This window comes from Manacus candei, unplaced genomic scaffold (genome assembly GCF_025592945.1).
Source record: "Manacus candei isolate 608988 ecotype Guabito, Panama unplaced genomic scaffold, ASM2559294v1 h1tg000095l, whole genome shotgun sequence".
Classification (NCBI taxonomy): domain Eukaryota; kingdom Metazoa; phylum Chordata; class Aves; order Passeriformes; family Pipridae; genus Manacus; species Manacus candei.
Window position 1 is genome coordinate 2,953,127 of NW_026138143.1, and position 13,145 is coordinate 2,966,271.

The window sequence follows — 13,145 nt, forward strand, 5'->3', positions numbered from 1 at the left end:
TACCTGTGTTGAAAGTCACATCTTATTGTGATAGCTGAAAATTGTCACCCAAGCTTGTCTTCTAGACAGGTGTGCTAGGAGGAAAGCTACGCTTTTATACTTTGCTTTAAACAAAGGGTTGCAATAAAGACTTTTCTTGATAAGATCTTGATGGGAAACTGTTTTGTGCTGGTGAACTTGTTTGTGATTCTTATGGCTCCTATGCCAAGGATTGTAACTACACTCCTGCAGATGCTGTGTTTGTCATATGTCTCCTTAGAGTCACTCATACTTCTGAGCCAAGCAGTTCCTGGGCTCTTAGGTGACCCTGAGCCATTGGATTATTAAAGCTCATAAATCCTATCGGAAGACTTCAGAATTTCCTCAGCCTGATTTTTTCCCTACAGTACTCTAATATGTGCAGGTAGTGCACATTCCCCACAATGAATCACAGATCTCAAGATAACCAACTCACTGCATTCCCTACCTGGGACTCTCCCTCCTTCTCTTTTTCCCACCATTTTCTCTCTGGCTCATCCTAATACCACAGCTCACAACATTCTTGCTGACTCTCTCTTCTTACTGCTCTTTCTATTACTCACCACTTCATGTTTTGCAGCTTTGTCCTACCGTAGACACCACACATACCTATTATAAAAAATACTGCTATGCTAAGTTTCTATATCAGAGATGTGTTTCTGTTCAGAGCAACAGAGAGCTGCCCACTGCCTGTCTCTCTCAACCTGTCACAGCTCTTTCAGTGTTGTCAGCAATATAACTGAGTCAGAAGGATACCACGCTGAACCCTTTGTGTGGCCTCTGGATTACTTTGGAATATCCCTTTTGGAGCTGCCAGCCACCCTTCAGCCCGTGAAACAGTCCACTGCCTCTCTAACACTGTGACATGAAAGTCCCCCAGCCCTCCTGCCTGTAAATATAAATTAGAGGCCACAATAGGAGAAACCATTTGCACCAATTCTAGCTGTCAAAGCCAGAGTTCAAATTCCTACTCCTCTTTTTCTGAAAGTCAGAGCTGAGCAAGAGCTACAGTTTCTGTCTTAGGGGGGATCAGCCATCTTTTTTTTTTTTTTTTGTGGGGTGAGGAACTCCACACCGGAATATCCTTTTCAAGATACACAGATATGGCACATCAAACACTTTGGGATTTCTAAAAGAAACTAAGAGGGGACTTCAAGTGTCAAACACAAAGAAATGATGCTTTGCTTTCAGTGGAAAAAAAAGCTTCCTCAGCCCCTCTAGCAACAGATTATATTTTAAAGGGTTGTTCATTGATCTTTCTCCAAAGAGAGAGTCTGAGATTTAGGTACCTGATCTTAATCCTAATGAAATCTATTGCAAAATTCTTACTGAATTCATTGGAAAGAGCATAAAGCTTCGGTTTTTTATCAAATCTGAGCTACCAGTACATGCTTTACACAAATTGCTTGGTTAATTTTCCATTACTTGAGATGTTGTAGCTGGAAAAATGTTTCAGCTCTTCCTGAGAAGTATGTAAAACTGGAGCAATTTGGCTATATTTACATATTGTAAAGTGCCACTTTAAATAGAAGCACAGTATTTTTAAGTCCATCTGCAAACCATGCATGATTAATTTGTTTGTAACATGTAGGACATAAAAAGGAAGAAAAAGTTTAAAAATAAATTAAAATCCCATAAAACGGATCTCTTTCACAGAAAATTATGATAAATAACATCAACAATTAGCTTATACTGTTCAGCCTCAAACTGAACCATTCTATAACTCCAAAACACAACAGACTTTATATGCTAGAGTTTTTTTCACTGAAAAATGACTAGAAGCAGCAGAAATCTGCAACCAGTCGTGCAAGCTTTTATTAATGTATTTAGTAACACTTTATGCCTTCTATCACAAGAATCTCCTGTGACTGCAGAACTGCAAGAAGCTCTGTATGTTTGTCTGACATCTCATACTTCCAATCAGATACCGGTTTTTGAAAGCCCATTAAGATTTTCTTGATTTCTAAGTGAAATTGAGATATCATAGTTAAAAAGTGTGCTCACAGTGAACAAGTAATATAATCTGTTGTCATGCCTTGAAAGTACCTTGAGCTGAAGTGTTTGGTGTTGTCTGTAGGAATTTTGTGTACCTATAGCACACATATGCTTCACCGCTACACATGGTTCTATTGTGCAGGGGCACTTGGCAATACCAGAGTCCTAGAAAGCATGTGCTGCTGGTTAATTAATTAAATGCATTACTCAAGAAAGTATTTGTAGAAGTAGGTCCTGTGTCTTTTTTTTTTCCTGATTACCCTCAAAATTTGGCTACTTAAACAGAAAAAGGTGTCAGAGGTCTGAAGAGTTTATCAAATTCTGCCTCTGCTTAAACACATGGCTTCTGCTGACTTTCATGAGGCTTAAGTGGACAGTTATCCCTGTGCATGTTTACAAATCAGGACAGGCAGCAGCAAATCGTTGCTGTAGTTTGCCACCTCTTTAAAATTATGATTGTGCAATGACTGTGATGGGTTTTTTTTGCAAAGAAAAGTCCTGAAGGAGGGGATGTAGGCTGCATATTCTGTCACGTTAGTATCTGAACAACAAGGTCTGAGCTGACTTCCCAACAAAGGGAGGCAATTTCACTTATTTGCACATGCTGTATTTGATGCTGCTCACCGTTCTGAGTTGAAATACTGCTTACGTGATACTGGAGTGATACTGTTTGGTTATTTTCCCCCGATTATTTCCTTTGGTGTTGCTGTAGCTGGCATCTTTTAACATTTGGTAGCTCGCCCCAAGCACATCCTGCCACATAGGAGAAGGTAGAGTGAACTGCCAGACTACAGCTTGGATTAATTTTTATCTACTTACAGATCTGACACCTAGGTTTGGCACTCTAGTATCTCAATGGTGGGACACAAGCTGTGGACACGTGGCTGTTGTACAGGTTCATTGCATCTAGTGACTCGAGCAAGGTTCTGAAACATTGACTACCCTCACCCCTTCTCCTCCTGTAGGTGAATTGCAAGCAGTTTGGTGAAGGCACCAGGAAGTAATGCTTTTGTGTCCTGTTGCAGTATGCATTCTCTTGCTTATCTGCTTGGAAGGGAAGGAATGATGTGCAGCAGCTAGGTGAGGTCCTGTGCATTTCAGTGCATGTTCAGAACAGTTTTGATAGCCATTTTGGAAAATTAACTTTAGCTTACTGTGGAGATGGCTGAAACATCATATGGTAAAAAGCAAAGAGCTGGTCCTTGCCCTGTCACCAGCTGTAGCAGACTAGTACCATTTATAGCCTTTCTGTTGGTCTTTTTCCTTTCAGATTGAACTTGTAGCACAGTGTGGCAATATGTTAAAGAATGAATTTAAAAGTAGATGGAGCCACACACGACCATCCCAGGAGGAAGCCACATCAGGAGGTGCATTAGCAGAACAGGTTTTGGTGTGCCTGGCTGAATGCCTCTGATCACTTGAGGTGTGCACCAAGAGCCGGCTAATGCACACCCTGTTGTGGTTCATCGCTCACTGTATTCTTCCAGTCTGATTCCATTCAGCAGTCCCCAGTAAAAGCAGGTGTTTGCTTCTGAGGGGAAAGAGGGATTCCAGGGGTGCCAGGATAATACCTACTAAAGCAAACATTTCCCTCCATCCTCCCCCAGCCTTCTGTATATTTGTCCATATTTACTGGTATGCAAGTTCTACTATGTTCATTAATCGTAGCAAGCTGTCTTTCATAACTAGGACTTTCTGAAAGCACATAATGAAAGGAGTGCATTTTTAACTGCGTATTTTAAATACGAATTGTCTGTCTGTGGGAGTTGGGTTATTTGTATTGCCGTAGACAGAAACGATCGCTATATTTCATAGGACCTTGCTGCTTTGTACTTATTGACTGTTTATTTTTCATCCATAGGATTACTAATTGCAGCTAGTACCAGACACTTCTGTCTCCTTTCAGGTTATTGTAGTAGAGGGCATTGTACCAGATGCATGGTTATTCACAGACATGCATTTCCAGCAGCTGAATTGCTGGATCTGCTCTAAATGATCTATGGCAATTACATTTGGCATTGTACAGCTATAATTTTACTGCATATTAATAGCCACCTACCAAAGAGGTAAATGCCCTTTTCTCGGCTGGGTGCGGAATGAATGCCTGGATGTATTCAATTGGGTAAAATGAGGCTCGGATTTTAAATGGATAGCAGGGGTTTTATGTATTGGAAATGCATGTGCCGCTGAATTGCCTGTTTCCCTCGGTCTTGATGGTGTGCAGCAAGTCTCCAGGAGAAATATCATCAAGCGAGATCCTAGATAGAGTCATGCTGGGCAGGGGAGGGGGAAGGGGATCATGTGCCCCATTTTCAGTGGCTTATCTTCTACTACCCAAAATCGGCTGCGGTCTTTTTTTTTTTTTTTTCCCTCCCCTTTCAGCAGCTCGGCTGATCAACGCGGAGGCTGTCAGGTTTCACAAGCAAAAATAATAATTAAAACCGCCCCCCCCCGACCTTCACTAAAGCTGTCCTCTGGAGTCAAGGGCCCATTTCCTTCCCTCTTTTTTTTGCCTTGGGAGAGTGAGGTGGGGTGTTTGAGCGTGTGTTGGAGGCGACGGGGAGTGGGTGGGAGCAAATAACAAGGAATCGGAGGGGATTAACGAGCTTTCTCCTTATTAGCCCCGCTCGGGTGCTTTGTCTCTGCTCCTGGCTGGGGATGGGCTGACGGGGAGGGTTTGTCTGGTGGTGGCGGGGGGGAGAAGCAGTGTGACTGCAGGGGCCGGCGTGCGGGAAGCCACACGCACACGGGCGGGCAGACACTCAGACATACAGACAGAGCCACCCCACACACAGACAGACACGGAGCCCGGGCGGGCAGCTCCGAGCGCTGCGTGGGGCTCTGGGTGGGGTGAGGGCGGGGAGCGCCATGGCGGCGGGGCCGGCCGCTCCTGTGTGGCGGCCGAGGCAGTGCCAGCCGGGGCGGCGGCGGCGGCGCTGAGCGCAGCGAGCGCGGAGCCGGCGCGGAGCGGAGCCGGAGCGCGGCGCTGCCTGCGGTCCGGGGCGCACCACGCTGCGTGGGCGGGGAGACAGAGAAAGGGAGAGGGAGAGACTCGCAGACAGACAGTACAGCCGGCGAGCGCGGCAGATAAAGGACGGAGGACAGGCAGAGAGGAGCGAGCCAGACGGGGATCCAGGCGGGCGCCGGGAGAGGACGGGCAGAGGCAGGCGGCGGCGGCGGATCGGGGCGAGGCAGGAGGCGGCCGGCGGGTCGGGCGGCGCCGCCGCGGCCACCGCGCCCGGGCAGCAGCGCGGCGCGGCGGCGGATCTCCTCCCGCGGCGGAGGCGGAGGAAGAGACCATGTCTTTCAGGAAGACACGCACTGTACTGTAACAGCAGCGTATCCGCAGCAAAAATAAACAAACCGGCCAACCAAAAATACCAAACAAACAAAAATAACCCGAGCCGCCAAGACGCTGGGGGCAGATCCCGTTTGCAGGCAAGGTAAAACAAACAAACAAACAAAAACAACAACAAAAAAAAAAAAGGAACGAAAAAAACCCGAAAACAAACCCCAAAGAAGCCAAAGCAGAATCTGTCGACATTTGTGTGGCGTGATGTTCTTTGTTGTTGCGATTTTTTTGTCTATTTTTTTTCCTTTCAGCATGTTTTCTGTCATTTCGTTGGAGTCATTCGCCCCATCCCCCCCACCTTTCCCCGTGATCTTTTAATTTTTGAGGTCAGGGCGGCTGGAGAATGTGGAGCGGAGGAAGAGGGAAACAGGAGCTGTGTATGCAGCCGGGGCTTGCCTTTATTGCGTGCGATGTGCAATTATTAATAGCGGCTGCAGGATTCCGGCTCTAAGATGCGGTATTTACCAGAGTGGGAGGGAAAAGAAAGGAAAAAAGGGTGTCGTTCATAGTCCGGCGGGGCAGGATGCTATCGGTGCTGGAGCCGGAGCCTTGCACGGGACTGCGGAGCGGCAGCATAGCGGTGGTGACAGCCAGGTAGGGCGGGGAGGGCTCGCTGCGGGTCTCGGCGTGGTCGCGGGGCCGTCTGCCCTGCGGAGGGCGGCGGCTTCCCAAAGTTTCGGCAGCCGGCCGGTCATCGCCAGAGGCGCTGCTGGCCGGAGCTGAGGCGGGTCGGGGTCCGGCGCGGAGGTGAGGTGGCCGCTGTCCGGGAACCTAGGTGGGGAGACGAGCGCCAGGGAGGGGATCTGCGGGGGGAGGGGGGGAAGGGGAGAGCTCCGTCCTCTCAGCTGTCATTTTAGCTAAAACGGATCAAACTTAAAGGAAAAAATCTCAACTTTTACTCGCTGATTTGTGAACAGCATCCAGGGATCCCCTTTCAAAGCCGTGTTTGCTGGAGGGCAAGCCTGGGCTGCTTGGACTGGCATTGTTCTGAAGGGTGGCGATTTGAGGGCAACAGATTTACTTGGTGCTTCCTTAGCATCTCTTTTTGCATGCAGTGGAGGAGGGTCCCAGTTCGGGAGTTACATGCGTATTATTAGGTGTCCTTTTTTCACAAAAAGCAGTTCATGTTACTCCGCTTGGTGTATTCTGCCTACTTGTCTGTGCGTCTCAAACGATATCGCTTGTAACTCTAACCCAGACGTGCTCATCGAGCGCAGCCATTGCGCAGCCTTGTTTAATTGCTGTTATTTATTTTGCCTTCATTTACCGTGTCAGCCTGCGGGGGGGAACACGCTCAGATTTCGAGTGCATTTTTACGTGCTAGGTGTGTCTCTGCGCTTCCAGGTGTGTGCGGTTTCGCTTAAAACTCATCCCGCCGCCGTGTGACATCGCTGTAAATGTGCCGGGAGGGGAAACAAAGACATTAGAGAGCGACACAAGTGTTTGTGCATCATCTGTTTGACTTCTCTGCCGTTGCAATGCTGAGCTAGATGCATGCCCGGTGCGCCTTCTTCTAAATAGCATATGTACGTTTTAGGCAAGTACAAAGCAATTGAAGCCGAGGGTGATGGGGAGGGGAAAAAAACCCAAAGAACCAACCCGTACTGTAAACTGACCTACAACTTTTCAGTTGTATACTTTAACTGCACGCTGATTTCTGTTTTAGCAGTCTTCGTCACGGATCGAGGCAAGTTTGTGTGCACAATTGGGCTTGCAAATTGCTAATCTCGCACTGACTTTGCCTCTCAGTTCCCAGCTGGGCATGGTTACCTTGAAAGCTGTGGTATCAGCACTGTCAGAGCATGCTCCGGTGGGGAGATCGGGTGTGTTCTATTTTTAATACTATTTAATGAAGATGCTTCTCACTCTGCAATATATGAAGCATAATGGAAGAGCAGAGCGATGATTGGTTATGGATACTGGAAAAGGAAAAATGCGAAGGTAAAAACGGAAATCCCTCAAATATTTCTATTACATTAAAGAAAAGAAATGCAGCTTTACAGAAAGGTGATCGATTAGCTGATTTTAAATTGAACAGTTTTGTGGTGTCTAGGAGGATTTTTTAAAAAATGTTCTTCTAAAAAGTTGCATGAAGCAAACTGTAGGTAGGAGATCATTTCGTGCTGTTGATAAATCTGATTCTGTATGGGTATGCTTAAGTTGAAGAGGAATATTCCATTTTAATTCTTTTTCTTTTAAATATTGAAGTAACTTACAATGGAGGAGCGCTAAAGAACATCTGAAGTTGTTTTTTTTCCTTCTGATAACTGGTTTTAATAATTAACTATTTTTATTCTTATTAGTAGCGTCCTGAAGCAGAAGTTTTGAGTTTTTATTCCTTGCAGTTAATTCAGTTGCTATTAAAAATCATCGTTGCATGCAATGCTTACAGAATGCAAGTGACTGTAAATCTCTTGCTATTTATGTGTAAGGGAAAATACCTATAGATAACTACGGTGTATGCCACTTGGTGAGATGCATGGAGATTCTTTTGAAAACTGCCCTGTTTAGTTCATTGTACTCAGAAATATGTTTGTTAGCTATTTGCAAGAATCCATACACTTAGAATCGTGTAGAGAAACACGCCTTGATTAAAGATGTCTTCTGTGAAACAACTGTATTTTGTCTGTGTTGCCTGCAGTTTTACAGGATGGTGGTCTAAGAAACAACTGAGTACCCCTCCTGCAAAATCCTTTTTCGAGCAATTATTTCTTTTTGCTGTATTCTAGTCCTTTTGAGTACTCTAGGGTTAAGTGTGCAAGTGAGGATTGCTTAGACAAGTGTTGCACCACATCATACCTATGAAGGAAAAATTACATAAGGGTGGTAGAGGAAATGCAAAGAGATTTTAAACACAGGTGGAATTATAGCTATCAGGGAGAGAACATCAGTGCAACAGTCACTTTGAAACTACATTCTGTTGGAGTAAAACTGTGGGCCAGATCCTGTTTTCCTGATGGTGCTGCTTTTCCTTTGGGCTTTGTGGGGGTTATTTGCATGATTACAGTAAACTGGACTTGGCCTGATAAATCACTGTTATTAAACAGAATTTCTGGGATTACATGAAAGAAACCTAAGAAGTTCTAAAATCTGCTGTGCTCTTGGCTTCCTCCCAGGAAGTTAACAACTAACTTTAAACTTGGAATTAATAGCAGGGAAAAAGTGCACTAATTCTAGGATGGCTTACTTGTAGTCTCTCTTGCCTCCTCTAGGCATTGGTCTTGCTACAGTCAATGGGAGCTTTAAAATTTGTTCAGTGGTTTTATCAGTGCTAAAAACAGACACGGGGACAAATATTCAGCAGCTGTAAATTGATGTAGTTCCATTGGTTTTAAGAACAGTGTAGATTTACGCCAACTGATGATAACACCTCTCTGCTTACAGCAGAGATCTGTAACTTACATTGAGTGGTATTATCAATTTTGATGACATTAATTTCAGAGTAGGGAAATTAGTTTGGCAGATTGGCAAATCCTTGTTTATAGGGACTACTCACAAATGAGCGAGCGGCTTGATCCAGTGAGTGCTCCCAGCCTAATCTCTTTGCTTAGTTTTAAAGACAATTTGTAGGGTACATGATTATTTAAAGGAAATGCGTTTTGTTAAGTAATGTCGTTTCAAAAATATCATTAAAGATTGGCCAGTTGAGAAGTAATGTAACTACCATGCAATAAACTTGCAAAATCCAATGGTCCCCTGCTCATTCATTTATTATATTTGAAGTGCTATATTAATGTTCTCAGCAGGTAGTAAGCAAATGGTTCCCTTTTTCTTCTAGAAGATTGAAACATTCATCAAACAAGTAATAAATGGCAAAGACTCTGTATGTTCCAATGGAGAGTACTTGATTCTGGAGGCTTAAAGTGTTGTGTATGAATACTTTTGTATCTGAATGGTAACATGCATTTCTAGGACACATTCTATTTTGATGACAAACTGCAATCCAGGTAAGTTAGATTTTCCCCAATTAAGGCTGGGTAAATGGAATTGCAGATAAATTATGCAAACCATCTGAGGTCATGCATCTAGTTTTTGACAGTCATCAAGTGGGACCTATTCCAGTCTCCAGCATTATAAGTGGGTCACCCCTGGATGATAAGTCTCCCTGATTAATTGCTGGTGTTTGCTTTGTTTTTTAATTTTTCCACTTTGTACATGCAATACTGACTTTCAGAAACATGTAGATGTAAATAAATTTACATGTTTGTTTGTAACTATTAAAATATTTTTTTTTACGTAGTAATTTAATGGTACGCCTTTCTAGCAAGGATTTAACTTCAAAAGAAGTGCAAATAATGACTCATGTCTGGTTTGGTTTTTTTTATAAGTAAATTAAACGTGCCTATAAATTCATGTAGACATACTAATTACTGTTCATGGACAGGATATATTTTTCTTGGTTCTGTCTTAAGAAGGAGACTTAAACCCAGATCGGTGGAACAGCCACTGTGGTTTGCATGAGTATGCTAGTGTGCACTTATAGACAATTTATTAGAGAAATAAAAATGACACCACACTATAGAACTACAATACTTTCTGTTTTAATTAAAACTAATTTTTTAATAAATAACATGTGTGATGGGTTCTTGCCAAGTAAGTAGTTGTTTGTCACCGAAGGTCCAAACTGCTTAGTTATAGGACTTTGCTGCGGCTTAGATGTTTGAGGTAACTCCAGTTTTAGATTCCATGTTCTCTCATACAGTGGTTTTACAGTAGATAAATCGGATGATGCGTTGCCACTGACCCTATGTAAGAGTGCTCCCTATAAGCTTCGATGTTCTTCCTTAGTTCACCTTCATTTGGAAGAATATGTAAATAATCTATATTAATGCTTAATGTGTGGCACACGCAATCCAAAGTTACGAATTGCATTAATTCCAGGGGAAGAGTACTGGAGCTCTTTGTCACTTTAGGGAAAATGCCCCAAGCAAACACTTCCATAATGTCCTGTGACAGCTGCACTCTTCCACCTGTTTATATGTTGCTGATACTTGCTACTTCTTCCTTTTTCACTGTTGTTTCCGGGCTTTCTCATAATCCAACTTAAGTACACTTCTTTATGGTTCCTTGGAAAAAGATGTTGCGGAAAAGGTCTCCTTTCATTCAAATGTATAATTTTTTAGTCATAGGGTGGGATCTTTAAACCATGTTATATCATTCTAGAGTTCTAAATAGGTAATAAGCTGTTACATGAAAATGTTACATCACTTTTTTTTCTCCGCCTCCCCCTTACACTTACATTCCCTGTTACCAAGAGGAAAAAGTGAACTAAATACAGAGAGAAATACAGAAACAAGGAGTAAACAAAATTGCTTTTTACAGGAGTGAGTTCGTGATGACTGTTTAGATTAATTAATTGCTGCTGTGGTAAACATGGTCAAAAGGAATACTAAGCAAGTTGTTTTGTTAATGCTGAAGAACATATAAAGTGTAAGAGAGTGATAATGTCATATATCATGACTAAGCTGAAATGCAGAAGGCATAGTTAGGCGGTGACAGCTGGGAATTTGAAATTTATGATTTGGATATCCAATGACTTTCTGAAGCAGGGGTTTAGAGTATTTTCTAGCTACTGGCAATGTATGGAGGCAGTAACCATGTAAGGCAGTTTTTAGGGCAGACATTCACATAGCAGATGCTGAAGTATGTAAGGTGAGAAGTACATTTTTATAAGTGAAAGAAAATGTTCACAGGGAAATTGGGACACTTATATGCTTCTTCATCAAGATCAGATGTCTGATCTTGGTCTTTTAAGGCCAAGAGTCACAGTTAACAAAGAGTAGTACCATGAGAAAGTAAAGTCCTATAAAAGTGTTTTTGTAATTTAATGCTTTGTGCTATATTCATAATTTAGTCTTAGGCAATACTATGGTTTATTTATGAGCTGTTTATACAGTACCTGTGTTAAAATTCTAGGAGCTTAGTAAATCTTCCAGCTGATAAAACTTCTTTTTTCCTAAATTGGATGCCTTCAATTCAAAGACAAGCTTAAATGCTCAGCTGGATGGTGTTAAAAAAACCTCAGCATTTAAAAAAAAAAACAAACAACAAATACCCCCATACCCTTTCTCCCACAGTTAAATACTCTGCTTTTTATTTCTCAAAATTTTTGTCTTCTGTTTGTAATCAATGCTAAAACATAAAAATCAAATATATATGAATCAACTACTTTCAAGCTTCTGTTTATCTCATTTTTTACAACCACAGAGTAGTGATTTTTACTGGATTCATAAAATCATCAGAACTAGTTTTATGTTCTAGGATTTGAATTCTGTTATCAAAAGTGTGCCTGAACAGCTAATAATTTCATCAGTAATGAATCGTGTTGCAGTATTTGTACTTTTATTGCCTCATGAGCTGAAGTTTTCCTGTGCCTTTGGTACCAAAAGTATTTTGTAAATTTTCATTATTAAATATAAGAGCCAGATCGTGCTACTTTTCTTCACAAGGAATGCATGCATCCTGCTTTTGGTGACCTGAAGAGCTTCTCACGATATAATGCTTTTTTTACTGTGAAGGAAGTTATCACAATTTGTTCCTAAGTAAAGAGGGATGGCAAGGCTTCTCAGTAGAATGAAGCTAATGAAGATAAACTGGAGTGATTAGAAGCATTTTATGAATACAATGAAATTGTTATTAATTAGTGTGAAATGTTTAACTATATATTGAATTAATTGGGAGTTTTACTGGGGAGCAAATATTAGTGGTGTTGACGTTCTTGTGAAATAGGTGCAGCATTATGTGCTTGTGAAGAATGTGCCAACTTTGTGCTTTTTGGGTGTTGGTGCCACTGAAGTTTATTTGGAATGGTTTGCCCTCTGTTGCACAGCAGTAAATCATATATTGCGGTGGTTCAAACTATACCTTGAGATTTTTCCATTTTCGAGTGACTGTTCCATTTCTAAATACATTGCCATTGGCGTAACATTTAGAGCAGTTTAAATGAGGTTGCTTAATGCGTTATAAAGTGTTTGTCATGGAGTCAGAAATGTTTATGGTGTCATAAAAGCTTTAAGAGAAACACATCAAATAAATTGGTCCACTCTAAAGGCTCACTACAGATTTTAATGTAAGCTCAGGAAATGTCTCATAGCTTTATAATTTGTGTGGTTTATGAGCTGTGAAATCTGAAGTGAGAAGGTCTGACTTTCATGCTTTCAGTTTTCGTTCCTTTAGGAAAAAAATCAGTGTTTCTCCTACCAAACAAACAAAAAAAAAAACAAAAAAGAAAAAAAAAGGAAAATTCTGAATGTGGATCTAAAAGGAAAGCATAATGAGTGACAGAGCATCTTAAGGTGCTGTATTTCATAACATGTACTATTGTGAGGAAATGCTAATGAAACTGTGTTTTATTCAGGTGTAATTTTTGGGGAAACTTTAACTCATAGACAGAAGTTGGAAAACAAAACAAATTTACCAGCTTTATGTGTCTCAATATGCATTTCCACTGTGGTGTAGCAGTCTGTTCTGCTTCGGAGCAGCAAAATGGAGTGAACTCTAATGACAAGAGCTAAGTCAAGCAGCATAAGAATCCTGTTAGATACAGAAGACAATGAATTATTACTGAGGCATAATGCAACTTTTGTTTAATCTATGTACTAGTGAAAATTACTGTATTTGAAAGAAGTCCTTGAATGACCTGCTTCCTAAAGTAACCTTCTCAGAATCTGAGGCTGAGATAAGGTAGTGGTGGGGTAAGAGGCATAGTGGAGGATTGATTAGTGGCAGCAGTACTGCTTGTGATGTGAAATCAGGTTATGGGGCAACAGAAGTAGGAGGG

The 13,145-nt window shown here is 42.0% G+C and overlaps 1 protein-coding gene across 18 annotated transcripts in view; it reads left to right on the forward strand.

The window, feature by feature from the left end:
* ARPP21 (cAMP regulated phosphoprotein 21) overlaps positions 1-13,145 on the forward strand; it is a 288,954-nt gene that overhangs the window by 145,097 nt on the left and 130,712 nt on the right. The window contains exon 1 of one of the 18 annotated variants that reach the window (XM_051768563.1): positions 5,249-5,456. The exons of 13 other annotated variants lie outside the window; for them this stretch is intronic. The gene's annotated coding sequence lies outside the window, so the exon portion shown is untranslated. Of the gene's footprint in view, positions 1-5,248; positions 5,457-5,494; positions 5,960-6,073; positions 6,113-7,024; positions 7,307-13,145 lie in introns of those variants that run through there. 4 more of the 18 variants (XM_051768566.1, XM_051768569.1, XM_051768571.1 and 1 more) reach the window with 4 other exon arrangements.